Consider the following 20427-nt stretch of genomic DNA (forward strand, 5'->3'; position numbering starts at 1 on the left):
AACTGTAAATTACAAGTGAATGTGCGGGTAACTGTTAATCATAGGACACAATATGAATCGAAGTAAGACTTAAGAGGCCCACAAGTGAAAACTTCATAGTATATTGTGATCACCTGAATAACATTGCACTCAGTGTTGATGTATAATTTCAATTATGACTAAATATGCAAATAAGCTTACACATTAGTGTGCTACGTCCATTAAACTATTGGTATGAAAGAATGCGTGAATCCAGTTTTGAAATATGGCCTATTAGAGAATTACGCCATTTTCATGACCCTCGTATGACCCCGTCGACATTTTGTTTTGCTTTAGCAGTCTACAGAAATGCAACCCGCTCTCCTTTGATGCTATATTATAACAATTTTGAACAGAACATTTTATACGGCATATAGTTTCTGTCTGTACAGCTGAAAATCAATATGACGGACCGGAATTATCAGCAACAATCGTAATTAAGATGGTGGAGGTCATACAGGGGTCATGACAGTGGCCTTTTCATGGAATATACACATGAGTCCATAAGCTTACGTCGCCCCTTCCAACTATCACCTTAACTAAACCCAGGTAATACAAATGTACCTCAGTAGTTCGACAAAATTCAGTGCATTCAGCTGTCATGGTTATATATGGAAATTAAAGAAGTAACTGTTTTAACCATGCAAATGTGTTGATAATCAATATGTCATGCTCATCCAGTCAAAGTAGCAGGATAACTAAACCTTAGTCACAGGCTACCCAGACAGAATAAAATAAGCTTGTCATTGAGTTTTTCTCACTGTTTCTCTATCAGTTCCTCTCCTTTTCTTCATCACAGTCCCTCTATGGATATAGGGACTGTGTCTTCATGCTCTGAATGATCGGAGTAAATAAAATAAACGGTTATATAATCTAACCTAGCCTCTTATAAACCCTTTATTCATTTTACACCAATTACAAGGACGTTTATCTCTCATATACACATCTTGTAATTAATTAGTCAACACAACTAATTATGCTAATCCGTGGACTTATCAAGAGTTGGTCAACATTGCAAAGATAGAGATGTAACCATTCCTATCTTTCGCGATGTTGACCAACCCGTAAAATCCCTGATAAGTCCACGGATTAGCATAATTAGTTGTGTTGACTAATTAATATAAGGTGTGTATATGAGAGATAAACGTCCTTGTAATGTATGTAAAATGAATAAAGGTTAAGAGGCTAGGTTAGATTATATAACCGTTTATTTTATTTACTCCGATCATTCAGAGCATGAAGACACAGTCCCTATATCCATAGGGGGACTGTGATGAAGAAAAGGAGAGGAACTGATAGAGAAAACAGTGAGAAAAACTCAATAATGAGCTTATTAATACTTTCTGGGTAGCCTGTGCCTTAGTCAGGCCAAAGTACCTTAGAGGTCGGATCAAATTTAATGCTTTCAATTGTGATACATGTCCTAATTAAAAAGTTCTTTCAACATTCAACGGATTTAATGATAAGTGTACCATCTCAGTCAAACTTTCAGCTTCACTAAATCTAAGCGTGACCAATGTACTTCGGAAATTCCATCAGATATAAAGTGTACAATTTAATACATGGCCTAGGTGCAGAAATTTATTCAATGCGCGAATGAGCTAATGACTATATGGTGTTCATCAAACTTTTGGCGTAATCAATAATGAGCACAACTAATGTTTTAGGAAGTCTGGTAATATTCACTGCATTCAGTTGTGATATATGGCCTGATAACAAAAATAAATAAATATACAAATGAGCTGTCAGTATGCAATGCTTCTAAAACTTTCGGTAAAATTAACAACTGCGTATGAGCTAAATACCTCAGCGGTTCGTTTAATGAAATGAGCTATTTATCGAGCAAAATGAGCTAATTATTACACCGATGAAACTTACAGCATATCTAAACCTAAGTACGACCAATTAACCTATGAAGTTTCATCTAATTGTGTGTATTCAATTTTGATATAAGCCAGTAAATATGCATGCTTATTAATTTTCGGCATCACTTTAACACAATTATGACCAGTACTAGTATAACTGAGACGACCATTCAAATCCACTGCATCAAGTTTTGATATGCAGCTTAATTACAGACGTTCATTAAATATATGAATGAACTAATAATCAAATTGCAACGTTTTCAAAACTCTCACTGACACCAAAACTAATGTGAATGTTTGCCTTCAATAGATTCGTGTTTCCAATCTTTGTTTTACAAGTTACTTGAATAAGACTAACACACTGATTTATCCAAAAAATTAATAAATACATAATTTAATGAATCAGTAATTGGATATAGTGGTGAATGAATAAAAATTTACTACGAAAAGGGGCAAAGAAAGTGTATTAAATCTTTAAGATACACAGCTTTCAGCGCTTGTTCATTATTTCTCACTTTATTTCTCATATTCCTCAGTAACGATAGAGATACAAGACACAACGGGAACGCGATAAACACGATGAATTTCAGTCGTGTGAAGATATATTCTTCTTTTTCGTATGCATATGCCTCGCAATTCATGGAAGGGATTTCCCAGGCAATGCCATTGAATCTGAAAGATGTTTTACTTGATGTTGGCTGTGGGGCAGGCACTCTGACAGCACATTTAGCGAAACGTGTAGCAAGAGTAACAGGTTAGAGTCAAGCCTAGACCCTGAGTAAATAATATTAGGTTATTTACAAAGTACCGGGATTTACGTCAGAGTACAACGTAAAGCGGGAGTATTAGAAGGATTATATAATAAGGATTGCACCGGTAGGGAAAACTCAACGCAGAATGAATTATGCGTTCCGTACATCACACAGTAAGTGGGGCTATCCACAATTCTCCATGATCAGTGCATACGGAGATCACTATTTGAACTGAAGCAAATTTCTTCTGTGCACAGAACGATTCGGTCCCTGTTTCGAAATTATGACAACATTTGTTTGATACTCATAATTTATTATTTCTACCTTTTTATAATGAGAAGATCACTCCCTTTTCTGCGGAGGAGATAACAAGTTTGTAATTTTGTTGATGTATATTTTGACAGCAATACACAATAGTTTCAAGGAAATTAAGGGAACAAGTTACATCTGTGTCGGCAAAAAAAAGGGTATCGATTTTTTGAGTGTCCATGACAAAAGAAATTTGCATGTCTGCCAGGTGGTATGATGAGACCATTTCAGTTGCTTATAACTTTACTTGACAAGTTTACAATCTTTAGCACCTTCAAGCATCGACTTCTCATCCAATTTTCTCTTCAATTTTAAACATAATCAATAATTTTGGAGTATATTTTTAACAAATAACCTTGTAATTCGATTTGAAGATTCAAATTGTTCGGAATATGATAAAATTGAATGCATCTTCAGCAAACAATGCCTGGGAGCACAAATCAAGGGGTATGCGTAGCCTCACTTACAGTGCATCAGCATCCAGAGATAAATGTTTGTTATAGCGCTATGATATAAACACGGTAGCAATGAACTAATTTCGGTAACGTTGGTCTTCTACCAGATTTCGCGTTTGAAATTCGCTGACATTCATTTCACATTGATGCCACCGAAACAATCTTTAGATAAACACATGAATTTCCAAACTGTATACCATAAAAACAAAGAGCTCACCGGTTTGAGTAGAAGTTCTAAGATCACTGCAACACCAAATTGCCTCTATTCAATTTGCAAACGACTCAAGCGCGCTACACACGTGATTTCGTCACTACTCGATTGCTGACCAGCCTATCCAAAAACGTCACATGCTTATATAATGTGCAATGTTTTATTTTGGTCAGAAACTTGTATAAAAAACGTCTCCATCATTGAACTTTTCAGGGACTGTGAGAAAACAAAAGAGCGTTCGTCAGTATCGCGAATAAGCTTGTTACTGAGCTATCTTTTGGCACTTGAAGCCTTTACACCTGTACAAGGTGAAATTTCTCTATCCAGTATTTTAGATAAAACTGGCTAGTCCCAAATACGATAAAAAGTCTTATATTTGTTGTGCTTTGTTTAATATCGATGTAGAGGAATAGTTAGTGTTCAATGTGCGAGTGATCATCAGGACAAGTATTGAGCACGTAAAGAAAATTAATCCTAAACAAACAACTAAGCTCATGTATATTGTTTTGAAGTCTAGATATGAGGAGATGCTTGGATTCTGATTTTTAAATGATTGTGTCAGGGTAAATGTAAATATACTCTTAACAATTGGTTTCTACGTTTCCTGAACACAGTCTTCAGTTGTTTGTTGTCAAGGTCACGATTTGTGTGTGTGTGTGTGTGGGAGGGGGGGGTATGTATTTTGTATATGTATGTATGGTCACAAAGAACAGTTAATGCATTTGCTGTAATTATGTATGTATGTATGTATGTATGTATGTATGTATGTATGTATGTATGTATGTATGTATGTAGTATGTATGTGTGTGTATGTAAGTGTGTGTGTATGTATGTATGTATGTATATGTATGTATGTATGTATGTATGTATGTATGTATATATGTGTCTGTGTGTATGCATGCATGCATGCATGCATGCAAGTATCTATGGTTCTTGTTTCATCATGCAGCCTTTGACATCTCCCCTGAGATGATCGAAGAAGCCAAGGAAATCTCCAAAGCTAAAAACATAACCTACAGTGTTGGCGATGCTACAAAGCTGTCCACATATGAAGAGTAAAGAAATTCGTTCGACAAAGTCGTCGCAAACTTTGCCTTACACTGGATGAAAGATTACAAGACTGCCTTTGAAGGCATACATCAGAGTTTGAAACAAGGTGGTCAGTGTTTCATGAATATGACACAACAGAATCAAAACGTAATTGACACTGTGACAGTTATCAACAGCTACACAAGTCCGAAGTGGGAAGCATTCATGAAGGTAACATCTAATTTACAAGTAATAGTATGTGTTTTATCGGTTTTGTATAATCAGAGACTTATTTAAAAGCACCGGACTACATTAGGTGATGCATGTTAATAGTGATCATATCCACCAGTTACCAATCAATCATGGGTCAAAAGTCGTTTTACATAGTTATGGAGCCGTTATTATTTACGACCTGGGGGTCCGAGGAATGTGAGGGGCGTCCCTCAAAATATTGAAAACGTCAAGAGGGTTACTCAAAATGTAGAGAGGAAGGGAACAAGGGGGTTACTCAATTTTTTGTGCGAAATAAATTGAAACACCTCTCAGATTGCACCATTGCACACACCAATTTCTCAAAATTGTCGATGCGAGACACCCCTCCTCTCGTGACCCCCCTTGGGGTGTTCTAACAGTTTTACTAGTAAAAGAAAAACTGAAAACTTCTCTCAGATTGCACCAGACTGCACCATTGTACACATCAATCCAAATTACACATCCCAAATTTTTCACATGATCTGGGACAAAACTGAACTGTTGTGAATTTATCCTTTATTATCACAGAAACATATATTTTAATTGACTTAAGTTCAATACCAATTTTGACATCTAGCCATACTGTATTCAGGGTTTTTCATTAGAAGCTGGCAGTGGAGAAATGACACAAGAAGGTCACAGATTTTCCATCCCTGCATATTCTTTGGTCTTTGGTCAATCTCTGGCAAACTGGGAATAGTTTTTCACAAAATGTATTGGGATTGTTTGGTTGTTGAATATCTTGACTCAAACACTGATCATTCAAATAATGTTATAAAAATATCAGGGTTCAATTGGGTGTTTTAAGTTTTACGCAGAAAAATCTTAAACAAACCTCTCAGATTGCAGCAGACTGCAGCATTGCATACATCAATTTCTCAAAATTTTCCATGCAAGATAGGGACAGCCCCCTCTGACGCTTTGCCCCTCAGCATCTCGTGTGTTCACCTCCTGTACTTTCAAATTTTGCCAAGTCAGATATCCCAGTAAAAACCCTGTCATGATACACATCCAAATTAAACAATAGTATATGGTTGGATACTGTATTTTGTTGTCACTTATTGCTGTATTTTTGTAAATTTTACAAATACATGTATTGGTTTTTAACTTTTATAAGTGGGAGGGGGTAAGTCAAAATTTTTGAGTTAGAGATGGGGGTACTCAAATTCATCATGGTTGGCAGGGGGGTACTCGAAATTTTTGAGTTTCCGATGAAATTCTTCCGACCCTCCCCCAGGCCGTAAATAATGACGGCTCCCTTATTGTATGTGACAAACACAGAACAACACAGAAGAGCACAGACTATGACAAAAGTAGCCGTTCATATAAAAACAGTCAAAGTCGTGAAAGAAAGATATATTGAACACCTGTAAAACAATCAAGAAGTAGTGATGTCAGGCTTTTCGAAAGGGAAATTGCATCTTGCCAACACGTGGCATCCACAATATACCAATATTGTAAGTCAAAATAGGAAGGGGTATGATCTACAGACTGATGTCACTGATGTCATCAGTCATCATCCGTCTGAGAGTCAAAACATACTTATCTACAAGCCCATGATACGTGCCAAAACACGTTTTAATGTAGAGGCCACCCTTTGTCTATAGTTTAAACAATTTGAGTTATAAACAAGACAGGCGGCTATGTCTCGCAGCAAAATCACCATACACTGCATGCTCTCGCATAACGAATAAGCTGAGATTTGTATACTCCATAGATTAGTACCGTGCAATGCTACTGTCTAGGTGAGGGAAATTGATACTTAAGTTCAGTCTAGTAGAAGCTTACCATCAGAGTGAAACTAGAGATAAATATCCACATACGAAGCTGACGAAGCTTATTCAATAGTTACTTAATCTCCATCCGAAATCATAGGGAGATAGTGAATCGGGAATTATTCAGAGAAATGACATTATCTATGTTCTGAATGTAAAGGTCAAACTTTAGATAAAGATAATATTGTTTGACTAAGTTCTGGGAGACCTTAGCTTTGATATAAATGCAGAAATAAGTCAGTAAGCAAAGGGGCAAAATTAGTACCCAAAGGAATTCCTTTGCACTGTTGGAAAACGAGTCCCCAAGATCCAACAAATATGTTGTCGATGAGGAATTGAAGTAAATTAACAACGTCTTCCTCTGTAAAGAATATCTCAGCATTACTATCATACTTTAGTGATACCGAATTTTGTTTGTTTGGATTTTCTGTGATCCTCTTTACACACAGACACACAGACAGACAAATGGACAGACAGACAGACAAACAGACATACACACACAATACAATATATATATATATATATATATATATATATATATATATTATATATGTGTGTGTGTGTGTGTGTGTGTGTGTGTGTGTGTGTGTGTGTGTGTATTATGTATATTATGTATACTGTCACTGCCATGAACGGCTTCCAGAAAAACATTAGTGCCCTCGGGAAAGCATCTCGGACAAACTTACCAGATTCAAAAACCATACCAAGTTTCTACAGTCATGTAAACAATCAAACAGTTTTCCCAGATCACTTGTATGGAAATACAAGCCACGAGTAGCTGATACCAACCTACAAATATGTGAACAAGTATCATCGAAGAAACAGTAAGACAGCTTCAAAATCGTCTCATACGCCATTAAAAGACTTTAACTGAAACTGAAACTCCCCGATAAAATACAATATCTAAACAACTGTCTCAAAAATCACATTAATGGCCGTTTATTAAGATGGTTGAACAGACGAATTCAACGGCAAGTTAAAAAAAAACTGACGAAAACATGAAAAGGTGTCATCTGGCAAAATTTCTCAGGATGCAACCTACTCAATGTGATGATAACAACATTGCCGATGTAAGTTCCATCACTAACTGTGACGGTGGTAAGAGACAAAGTCAATTTGATAAAAACACTCGTAAAATTAATGCACACCGTCGCTACCATAGGAACCTCAAGATTCGTCATTCAAGTCGGTCAACGGACTGGTGGTCAACCTTAGTGACAATCAACTTGATGAAGCGCAATACATCTATTAGGCCATGGACTTGGCTTCTGCCCGAAACCCAAACCCTCGACGCGAAGGCTATGGTATACGATTGTGCGACACACATCAGGAAAGTGCGACTTTTATGTGCTAAAATAATATAAACCTACGAAGACGTGGACGCCAAAACCTGGTATTGATAAATTTGTTGATGCCTACTCCTCTAAATTATTGACCGAAGTGTACTCTTATAAACCAGCCCGTTTCAACTCCACCGTCGACAATTTGACAACACAAGAACGTGCCGCACTTAATGAACTCAAAGATAATGAAAGTATAGTTATCACCAAAGCTGACAAAAGAGGAGCTCAGGTCCTGCTGAATAAAACCGACTACGATCAAGAATGCCGACGACAACTGAATGACAAGAATTTTTATGAAAGAGAAGATTCTGATGTCACTGTAACCGTCATCAAATCATTGAAAAAACACTGTAACTTTCCTTATCGCCATGACGTCATTGATGAAGCTACTGTCATGTTTAATAATTTATACCGGTTACTGTAAAATCTTCATTCTAGTAATTCGCCAAATTTCAACATTTCGCCACTTGGGCTTGAATTCCCACGATTTACCGGAGGTGTAATTCTTCAAAACTGGCGGCAAATTACATTTTCAAGTTTCTTCTGTTTAAATTCAATGGCAGCGCCATTCCAGGCACCCGCGTGTCTCGTGAATTCCTATGATTATGCATGAAATGTCTCACGCAAGGTTGGACAATAGAAAGACAATGTAGTCGAACTTTATCAGAACTGTAGCTGTTAAGTATCGCTTTTCATATTTTCACAGCTTGGATTTAAAACAATGGTGTTGTGACATGTCTCATACATACTACGTATTAATCATTGTGAAACTAGCGTTGGCAAGTTTTCTTGTCGACAAAGTATTGTAAATTTCAGAGTGGGACTAGGGGGCCTTGGAGTGAGCATATCTCCAGGCTCTCGGAGCTAAGAGTTGCCCCAGGCAGCCATCAGGCTGACCTGGGGAAATAAAGTTTCGAGCGCAACGTTAATTTCTGTGTTGCCTGATCTATATATTTGCTCCATCTACGCGTACTGTGGTCTGAAGTTCCCCTTATTCCTGATTCAGAACAGCAAGAACATTTTTTTTACAATTTGATACTACATTCGATGCCTTGTGCAATATTGACGATTCGGAGGAATCATACTCCTACAATCTATTGAAGATCCATAAGCTGTCACAAGAAAAACTTGATAAACATGTTATTACACCTGGTAGACCGATTTGTAGCCATATAAATAGTCAATGTTTGGTTGGACTTCATCCTAACAGCCACAGAAGCAGATTACCGCAGGAGCGAACTTGTGCAAGATCCTACAGAATTCCTTGCCCATCTTAACCAATTTAACAATACATATGCCCTACTACCGAGGGATTTACTACTCTGGATGTACGCAGTCTATATACCAACATACCACACCAAGAAGGACTCGTCGCCATGGAAACTGCTCTACACCTTCATTCATGATACACCCTGACATAAATTAAAGACATTATAAAACATGTTCAGTTTCTTTTCACAAATAACCATTCTCATTTAAGGATGAGCATTTTCGTCAAGTTACAGGTACCGCAATGGGGATCCCATTTGCTGTCAAGTATGCCAATATCTACATGACTTGGTTTCGTAAGTCTTTACTACTCAGTACAGAAAATTTGATGATGACTTAATTGATCTATTCACTATCACAGAAGTCGAATTGCAACAATATGTACAACATATCAACAGTGTCCTTCCTACAGTCAAGTTCGATGTTGAATATAGCAAAGAGCATTCCTTGATGTAAACATCATAGGAGACAGGGATAGACTAGAAAGTGACCTTCACACCAAACCAACAGATTCTGAATCCTACATCTCCCCGACCTCATGTCACCCACCCCACATATTCCGCTCTTTACCGTATAGCGGAGCTATCTGTATCCGCCGGATATGTTCGTTAGATACTTGAATGGAACATCGACTTGACACATTCGCCAGTAAACTTGTTAAATCTGGATACAAGAGGAAGCACATCGCCTCGATGATTAACAAAGTTCGCACACTTTATTGCAGAGACTTACTGCAGTATAAAACAAAATCACCAGAAACCAGACTGACATATGTCACCAATTACAACCCATTGGGTCCCGATGTTAAAAGATTGTCTCTGATCACCATCACATACTTATGAAGTCAGATACTATAAATGACGCCACGCCTACAATTCCATTGATTTCATACAGACGATGTAAAAACCTCCTGTGATCTCCTTGTACACAACAAACAGAGAGTAAGTCATCGATAAAACACGTCCCATCCATGCAACGCTACGCGATGCGTCAATTGCAAATTCATGTTGACTACTTAATACACCATCACCAGCACTACCACTGGAGAACACCTCAAAATCAGAGGCGATCTCACCTGCAAGTCATCATGGGTAGTTTATTGCATAATATGTAGTTAATGTAAACAAATATACGTCGGACAGACAACTAATATCCTCAAACAGCGCATCTGTTGTCATCGTAGCTGTATCAGAAGGCAGCAATACAGTACAAGTCCACTAGTTGTACCTCATTATAATAGTCCTGGACACTAAGAAGAGAACTTCACAGTTGTTGCGATCGAACAAATACCAAACAAAGACTCGGTCAACTTAGATGCCAGAGAAACCTTTTGGATCAAGAAACTACGCACTTCGGACTAAACACGGAAACACCTCTAGCCGTGTAATTGACACGATCGAGTTCCGACAATCCAAGTTCAATCTCATTTTACTATTGTTCCTGTCATCTGCTCATTACACTGAACTCCGTTAACACCTACACATGTACTTTCCCGTTGGCTGTAGTTTACCCCTGGATTCTATTCATCAGTTTGACCTGACGATGCCTTGTGAACAAGCCGAAGCTTGTCACTGTAAGAACCATAAGTTGTGTTTTGTTGAGACCATCAAAACTCTCAGAATATATATAATATATATATATATATATATATATATATATAATATATATATATATATATATATAATATATATATATTCAAAAGTAGTTAAACAGTTTAAATCCACTCGGACGGAAACAAATACAGCAATGATGCAAAGCAACGGCATGCAAGTGCAAGCAATAGATCATCATGGGTTCTCTATGATTGTGTCATATGAATGATGCAGATATGACATCAGCAGGATTAGTTTATAACAATTAATACACAGCAAGGAAATAACATCATCAAAATCTCCTAGGTGCTCATCAGTTATTTACCAAAGCGACTATTTCGGGGATTTGAAGACAATACAGTCAACTGCCTTGGCTCCCCAAGCGGTACTGATCAGGTACCACCACACCTTAAGTTATTCTGAGTCTTATGTTATATATGATGTCTTTCGGTTACATTGAATTTTTCAAAAAATTGAGCATGTCTTGACATAGCTTTATGGAACTCTCTGATAATTTTAGGTTGTTGTCCTCCTTGAGACAACATCCTGTTGTACAGGCTGGCAACTCTTGGAAGAAAATCTTCTATTAGAAGTGTTGCGCGAGCAATGCGAAGATATTCTGACAATACAGTGCCATAAAAAATATACGAAGGGATGTTACTATATATATGTTACTGATATGTTACTTATATGTTACTATATATGCTTATATATATATATATATATATATATATATATATATATATATATATATAATATATATATATATATATATATAATATATATATATATACACTGTGGTATATTCCAGGGTTATGAGCATCACTACTACCCTTTCAAAGGAAGTGTTGATGAGTTGAAACAAATACTGGTTGATATTGGTTTTAGAGACGTCGATTGTACAGAGGATATACCAAAGATCGTTTTCAAATATGATGAGGCAAAAGGTAGGCTATTCACAGTTCTTACATCATTCTTTCTATTTGGCAGTAAGACCTTTTGACTAGCTGCTCAAAATTTATCATAAAATTATCTGTTTGAAATAAATAATTTTAATTAATTGATTTTGATTTGGAAATGCAAGTCATGACATTTCAGAGACTGCGATCAACACGCATGCTCTTTAAACTAGATTGTTTCATATCCTGTTTACCGCCGGCTGCACAGTGCGCTCTTTTGCTCAACTCTATCATGTCCTCTTGAATGAAAGAATTGGTCGCATACTATGCACCAATGAAATACCAAAGAGGATTCATGCTGTAAATATTTGAGGAGAGCAATCAAAATAAAAAGATATGGGGGCGGGGGCAAGACCATTTTATTACCCTTACCATTCGTTAAAGATTTACATATTTTTGAATTAAAAAAGAAAAAACTTGCAAAACATAAACTGTGCGGAACACTTTATTAAATATATATTTCAGTGGCCATAAAGGTTTCGTTAAAAATATTTATGTGTCTAAAGTGGGGAAAAGGATAATTTTATTTGGAAAGCAAAGTCGTACGACATGCTATGTAAACTCACAAAGAGTATGCGGTGCAAATCTTGAAACGTGAAACAAGGTGCTGTTTCTATTCTAGATCTGATGGTTCTTCTCGAAACGCAGCACATAATTGTTTGAAGAAAGCCTCATCGAGGGCAGAGAAAACAAATTATTATTACTATTATTATTATTATTATTATTATTATTATTATTATTCTTTATTCATGTTTAAGTTTTATTTTGAACCAGAAATGTATATTAAATGTGTCCATCCCATTAGGTACAAATTCGCACTATCAAAATTCAGATGTTCGAATCATAGTCTCATAAGAAAAACTGGAAGACATACAGGCATTGGTGTTCAAAACAGAATTTTCCTCTTTTGTGAAAAGCAAAATGTTTCAGTCCAAGAAGATGAGATTACTTTCTTGCGTTTTGTCCACTTTACAAACACTTCGAAGGGATTTATTGCCTGTTTAGTTACATGACAACCAGACTAGAGAAAAAGTATCTTTATTTTAAACGTAGAATCTTCACATATTATTAATTTGTCAATCTTTATATATAAGGCAACGTTAATAATTGCTATAGACAGAATGATCATATAATGAACATATAAATGAGAGTTTTGCTAAGAATCCTTTCAATCTTAAGATTGCAGAAGGCATGAAACTGAAGTAACAGATATTATTACTGTGTACTTGAAGTAATTTGTGTTATTATTTATAACACTCTGCTTTCCGCATCGAGCACTTTAACTTCTCATGAGGACATCTTTATACTTCGATATATATATATATATATATATATATATATATATATATATATGTGTGTGTGTGTGTGTGTGTGTGTGTGTGTGTGTGTGTGTTAAGTGCTAATTGCCGGCATCTGTCCACAGATTTCATTAACCTTTTGCCACTTTTACGGATTATGAAAGATACTCGATAGTAGTACAAAAAGACCCAAATATCTGTCAAATAACAGGCGATTATGTTTGCAAACACTTTACGTAGAATTTCCTTTACACGAGCCATTAAATCGTTTTAGATAAATGAAACATTGCGTGACAGACGTGGTCGACTACATACTGCTGCAGGACGGCTTGTACCATAAATCAGCGACCACAGCAAGTTTGTGCTCTATTGGAGAAAACAAAGACTTTAAACATTTCTTATCAATTTTCACAAAAGTTACTGTAACCTCTCTTGTAGCGGTATTCCCAAACTTTATGGGTCAGCTCGAAAGGTTTCCAGAAGATAGAAGAGAAGAATATATAAAGGACGCACTTACATTTGTGTTTCGTACCTTCCATGGAGAGTATTGCATGATGGCTCCTCTTATCACGGTTGTTGCCAGGAAATAATGAACGAAATGTGTTCTTTAACCGGGCGAAATTCTTGTTTATAGTTTGTAATTGTTACTTTATCATAGTGCCGCGGTTTCACATACATAACTATGTACAAAAAAGATAAAGCCTTCACCATGTACAAAAAGCAATTTATGTGAAACCCTAGCCGAGTAATTGCTTTGTGAGTCATTTGTACTGAAAAAAATTCTGCCTGCTCTTTGAAATAATAATATAATATATCACTTTTCCAAATGAAGGAAGGGTTATGTGTCAGCAGTGACATTCTTCCTTTCGAAGAACAATTAATAAACACTTTGTGAATTATTTTGTGATTTCTAGACAAAAATGATGTTCTAATTTCTCACTCGTTAGTATGACAGTATTTGCTGAAATAAACCGTGACCGAATGTCATCGTATAGTCTACATTGAAAGACAAAATGTTGTTCGTCTTTAACTTAACATTATCGGTACAGAGGATACAGTTTCTTTCTGTGACCTGCAAGCTAAAGAAACGGCGAGTTTGTATTCTAAAGGGTAATGTTCCATTGAGCAGCTTTGCAGTCAATGAATGATACAATGAGTGGAATATTTAAGAGATAAGGTTCAGTAAAACATTTGTGTTTGAAAGTACTGTATGTCCATAGTTAAGGTTTGTTTGTTTTGTTTCGTTTTATTCAAATGTAACTTTCACTAGCGTGCGACGACGCTTGTATAGGTGTACCGAATGAACACTTTATTTACTTACCTCAACTGTATTATCTATTTGCTTTTAAAAAATTCCTGGCAGTACAAATTTATTCAGCACTGCATTGTGTGTGAGTGGTCAACTTGTATGTGTGGTTGCAGTAAATTGCCTTTCTCTTTACGTGAAAGAGGTCATAAAGTGGTCATAAATTTCGAGATGCCTCTTTGGTAAGACCTAAGAGACTTTCATGTTTTTCTAACCAGTAGTTAAAAAGAGTCGGCAACTTTTAATGTCTGGCTTATCAACAAAGCCTGTGTATACTTTACAAGAAAACATATGTGATGAACATGCAAGAGTAAATGGTCAACCTGAAAGACCTGTATCTCGAGTCAAACACACGGTCTTGACAACTTGATAATGTAGAGCATTTCTTGGTAAAATAATGAAGAAGATTTAAGGTGAATCACAAGTACGCCATTGTTGAATATTTAGAGTATCGTCATAGATTTTGCTGAAGTATAAAGATTAAGAACTATTAAAGTAATGTGCGCTTATATATATTCTTACAGCCATTACCTGGCCAGATGTGCCATTGAAAGCTGTCAGTGTGAAATATTTTGTCATAGTAAAATTTCGTTTACCTGTAAATGGGGCTATTTATGGCGCTAATACAGCGATTTTGATATTGAATCTTCTAATACTTGAAGTAAAAACAAAAAGTGCCACGAGATGTAATGAACAATTTCGCCGTATGGTGCAGCACTACTGGTTGTGGTATTTCATTCGCCCATCTCTGGGACAGCAAAGTTCCGCCGCAAATACGTTCATTCTGTCGTTTTCATGTATATTTTACAGTAAGTCGCATCCTTCATGAAACGGAGGTTGCACTTCCAGACGATACTGGAGGGGTCTTCAAAGCCGGTGACAAACCGTACAATCTGGTGAAATATGAACTTCTTTGTACCGAATTTGGAAATATAAGTCCCATGAAGTCCAACTTTTGTTATCGCGCCGGTCAAAACTCAGGTCTTGGTTATGGTTATGAATATTACTGTTACACTAATCGCTGTCCCGTTCATCAACCTGCTGCTGTATACAATAGTCATGACTTTTTCCTCTCGTTGAAAAATGTTTTTTATACACTATCATTTTTGGAAAGAAAAAACATGTAATACCCGAAAGACAGGCCACACTATTATTTCTGTCGAAATGATGGATTGGAGGGGCAATACAATAGTTTCATCCTTCTGAAGGGAGACTCGGGTCCAACAAAGGCCGGTCTAGCCCGCTCAATGAAAGCCTTGAAGCATATGTATATTGCATACTCGGCGCACAAGTAAATATTCGTAGTACCATAGTGGGCGATACTGGCAGTGCAGAGCAAGTCCAAAAAGAATTCGGCGTTCTACTCGAAGATGAAATTCGTAATACCGACAAAGTAATCAGTTATCGGCGATACCAAGACACAATAACAAATACTGGTGTAAAACTTGATATGGCCGTTTCGCCCAATTTACTTCTCTTACCGTCTAAAATGGTCATTCTTTCAGGCCCAGCAATCACAGGTTATAATAATGAATTGCAATACGCAACAGAATCTATGGTCTTCGGGGTAAATGGAGATATAAACACAGAAATCCGAGAAAGTGCTAAACATGAGATGAATGGATGAATGAATGCTGTCCAGTGGCAGGATGAGTCTCTTTCAGTTCCGCTAGGGGAACGCTCCGAATCCCTTCGGAACCATTACTTCTATAAAGTTCTCGTCTTTTTTATAATTGCTCCAATGACTGACAATTTTCCCTGAAAATTGCAAAAATAAAGTTCGAAAACACAAATATCTGAGAGAACTCCTTGATCCTCATGATAGCAATAGCACATTGCCATAAAGCTGTTTTGACAAGCTAGGTGGTTCTTGTTAAGATCAGCTACAATCTTGACTATATAAGGAATTCAGCATGGTGACCTCGATCTCTCTGGCCTGCAGACGATCGGAGAGTTGTATGAGATTCCTTCTGGGGAAATTTAAGGCAAATTACTACTTTGAAAGTCAGGGATATAGTGTTTCAACAAAATTGTGGGGTTGATGATATTTTTAGGTGAAGTCATGAGCTTCCAGTACACCAAAATACACGTACAGTCAATTCCGTTTGATGCCATGTGCCCGGGCTAGTATAGTGACTGAAAATTTGATTCTCCGTACTTCACTGTACTAGCATATACATGTATTTACAAGTAAAAGTTTCATTCAAAGTTGGTGGTCAATAAAATTTGCTTTGTGAAAAGTTTGTTGTTCTTTTTACAAGCCTTCCGCTTCCGAAATCATTGCCTGGTTATCGGGATCGTACGTGGCCTGGTATTTGAGTCTGTCCCCAAGGCTAGGCTGCAGGGCTCAGTGGACGCACATCGCCTTGCCCATATACCCTGAATCGTAAACTGTAACAGACTAACTGATTTTCCAATAGTGTTTACATTGTGACGAAAAAAATAGACTAAATTTTAAATGTTTCATTGTCTCAATAGAGAAGCAATAACTGTACGGGCTATCAAGTATGTAATTTGGTAGCTAAAAATAGTCTCTCTGTGGACGCTGGACTTACAATTCTAGCCCTGATTTTAGTGCGTCCCTGTGACCCATGTCCGGTATTTTTGCGGGACATTGTTGCTAATTTTGCGTCAAAAGACGCAAGAACGCACTCTGGGCAAAACACTGTACAGTGTGTATATATATTATATATATATATTATATATATATATATATATATATATATATATATATATATATATATATATATATATATATACACAAAATGTATACAATGTGCCCTCCCGGTTATCACCATAATGGCTGTATGGCAACCTCTGAACTTGGGCACAGAGAGTACGATATATCTGAGAGTTTTGATGGTCTCAACAAAACACAACTTATGGTTCTTACAGTGACAAGCTTCGGCTTGTTCACAAGGCATCGTCAGGTCAAACTGATGAATAGAATCCAGGGGTAAACTACAGCCAACGGGAAAGTACATGTGTAGGTGTTAACGGAGTTCAGTGTTATGAGCAGATGACAGGAACAATAGTAAATGAGATTGAACTTGGATTGTCGGAACTCGATCGTGTCAATTACACGGCTAGAGGTGTTTCCGTGTTTAGTCCGAAGTGCGTAGTTTCTTGATCCAAAAGGTTTCTCTGGCATCTAAGTTGACCGAGTCTTTGTTTGGTATTTGTTCGATCGCAACAACTGTGAAGTTCTCTTCTTAGTGTCCAGGACTATTATAATGAGGTACAACTAGTGGACTTGTACTGTATTGCTGCCTTCTGATACAGCTACGATGACAACAGATGCGCTGTTTGAGGATATTAGTTGTCTGTCCGACGTATATTTGTTTACATTAACTACATATTATGCAATAAACTACCCATGATGACTTGCAGGTGAGATCGCCTCTGATTTTGAGGTGTTCTCCAGTGGTAGTGCTGGTGATGGTGTATTAAGTAGTCAACATGAATTTGCAATTGACGCATCGCGTAGCGTTGCATGGATGGGACGTGTTTTATCGATGACTTACTCTCTGTTTGTTGTGTACAAGGAGATCACAGGAGGTTTTTACATCGTCTGTATGAAATCAATGGAATTGTAGGCGTGGCGTCATTTATAGTATCTGACTTCATAAGTATGTGATGGTGATCAGAGACAATCTTTTTAACATCGGGACCCAATGGGTTGTAATTGGTGACATATGTCAGTCTGGTTTCTGGTGATTTTGTTTTATACTGCAGTAAGTCTCTGCAATAAAGTGTGCGAACTTTGTTAATCATCGAGGCGATGTGCTTCCTCTTGTATCCAGATTAACAAGTTTACTGGCGAATGTGTCAAGTCGATGTTCCATTCAAGTATCTAACGAACATATCCGGCGGATACAGATAGCTCCGCTATACGGTAAAGACGGAATATGTGGGATGGGTGACATGAGGTCGGGGAGATGTAGGATTCAGAATCTGTTGGTTTGGTGTGAAGGTCACTTTCTAGTCTATCCCTGTCTCCTATGATGTTTACATCAAGGAATGCTCTTTGCTATATTCAACATCGAACTTGACTGTAGGAAGGACACTGTTGATATGTTGTACATATTGTTGCAATTCGACTTCTGTGATAGTGAATAGATCAATTAAGTCATCATCAAATTTTCTGTACTGAGTAGTAAAGACTTACGAAACCAAGTCATGTAGATATTGGCATACTTGACAGAAAATGGGATCCCCATTGCGGTACCCGTAACTTGACGAAAATGCTCATCCTTAAATGAGAATGGTTATCTGTGAAAAGAAACTGAACATGTTTTATAATGTCTTTAATTTATGTCATGGTGTATCATGAATGAAGGTGTAAAGCAGTTTCCATGGCGACGAGTCCTTCTTGGTGTGGTATGTTGGTATATAGACTGCGTACATCCAGAGTAGTAAATCCCTCGGTAGTAGGGCATATGTTGTATCATAGTATCTTCAATATTTGTAGCAAGTTTCGTCGACTTTGGTCAAGTCAATTCAGATATATATCACTAATTATGAAAAATCATGAACTATGCAAATGAGGAATTGGCTGAAGAAGAAATGCTTAACATTTTCAATGCTGTTACATAATAGTATCTTTTATGTACATAGCAAGTTTCATCAATATTGTTCAAGTCAATTCAGATATATATCCCAAATTAGGAAAGTTTATTAAATATGCAAATAGCCATTGTCTTTCATGTCATCCCTTAATACATTCTACGACTAATACATCTAGATATCATCAACATTGATAGCAAATCTCACCAAATTGTGTGCAGTCGTTCTCAATGCATATCCGATTTTTTTCTAAACTCATAATTATGCAAATGAGCAAAAAGTCAGCAAGCCACACCCACCAAATGCTCACCAGTTCTTGCCATTTGCAAACTAATCCATGTGCCAGATTTTATTCTGATCTGATGAGCGTTTTTTGAGATCTCGGGCCCGCAGACACACGGACAGACATCGCTGCGACATTAGCTCACGGTTGTGAATACGTGAGCTGAAAAGTTGTGAACAAATTACTGTAGGTGTAAAAAAAACTACAATATGCGTGTGCCTGGATGTACGCGTAGAAATTGTATATTTCAATACAAGCTGCAAATAGCTGTCATCGATGTAAGCAAACATCTGACAAAATAACTACCTATAAATGAAGTTATGAATTTTTGTATTATCTATTGTTAGGTACACCATACGACATTCCTCTAACAATTAATGATTCTTTATATCTTCAATATGAAAAGGGGCAAAGCATGTAAAATATACCTTTGAAAAGGCTGTGTCTGCTTCGATATATCGCCATTGATAAAACTGTTGGCAGTATACGAAAACAGCAATCATTGGTTGTGAATGACACGGACTATGAAAATTTTAAGCCTATCAGAGCATTTGGAAATGTTGGTATTTTACAAAAAAAAAACAGTAATGCCAACTTTGTTTGAAAAATAATCAGTTGAAAGGAGTCATTAACTTGTCGACTTGTATTGCTGTTTCCATTATCATTACGTCCAATAAACAGAAATTAAGACCCAGGAAATGAAAATAGTGGATATCGTCATCATAAAGACAGACCACAATCAAATTGATGAAAATACTGTAAAAACACAATTGGTCAGTTTCAATTGTTCTGTTTAACACGCGTTTTTATTTCTTTCGATTCATTCACTTCTGTTTGATTTTGTTTCATAGGACCAATTGGGCAGACACTTTGTTTACTTGTTTTGTAAATCAACGGTTTTCTAATTCCTACACAATAATTCATTCGAAGGCTATATATAATTTGGAGAATAATATATTGGATCCCTTCCACCAATCTTATTCTTTGCATCTCGATTTCCTCCTCACATAACCCGCGTTTTGGAATGATTGTAAGCATTTTGTCAACCAATATTGTGTTGTAGTGCTTTTATGTATAATATCTTATTGAAATCTGTAATTTTTATAAATTGAAATGTTATGCCAAGGGTTAAAATAATTGCAAAT

General features: G+C 36.7%; 1 long non-coding RNA gene across 1 annotated transcript; it reads left to right on the forward strand.

Moving 5' to 3' along the window:
• The first annotated feature begins 4562 nt into the window (after positions 1–4562).
• LOC139130407 (uncharacterized) lies at positions 4563–14773 on the forward strand. The gene is made up of 3 exons (XR_011551844.1): positions 4563–4870; positions 11682–11817; positions 13566–14773. It is a non-coding gene; the product is annotated as an uncharacterized lncRNA (long non-coding RNA).
• Positions 14774–20427: the final 5654 nt, after the last annotated feature.

Source organism: Ptychodera flava, chromosome 4 (assembly GCF_041260155.1).
Source record: "Ptychodera flava strain L36383 chromosome 4, AS_Pfla_20210202, whole genome shotgun sequence".
Lineage (NCBI taxonomy): Eukaryota > Metazoa > Hemichordata > Enteropneusta > Ptychoderidae > Ptychodera > Ptychodera flava.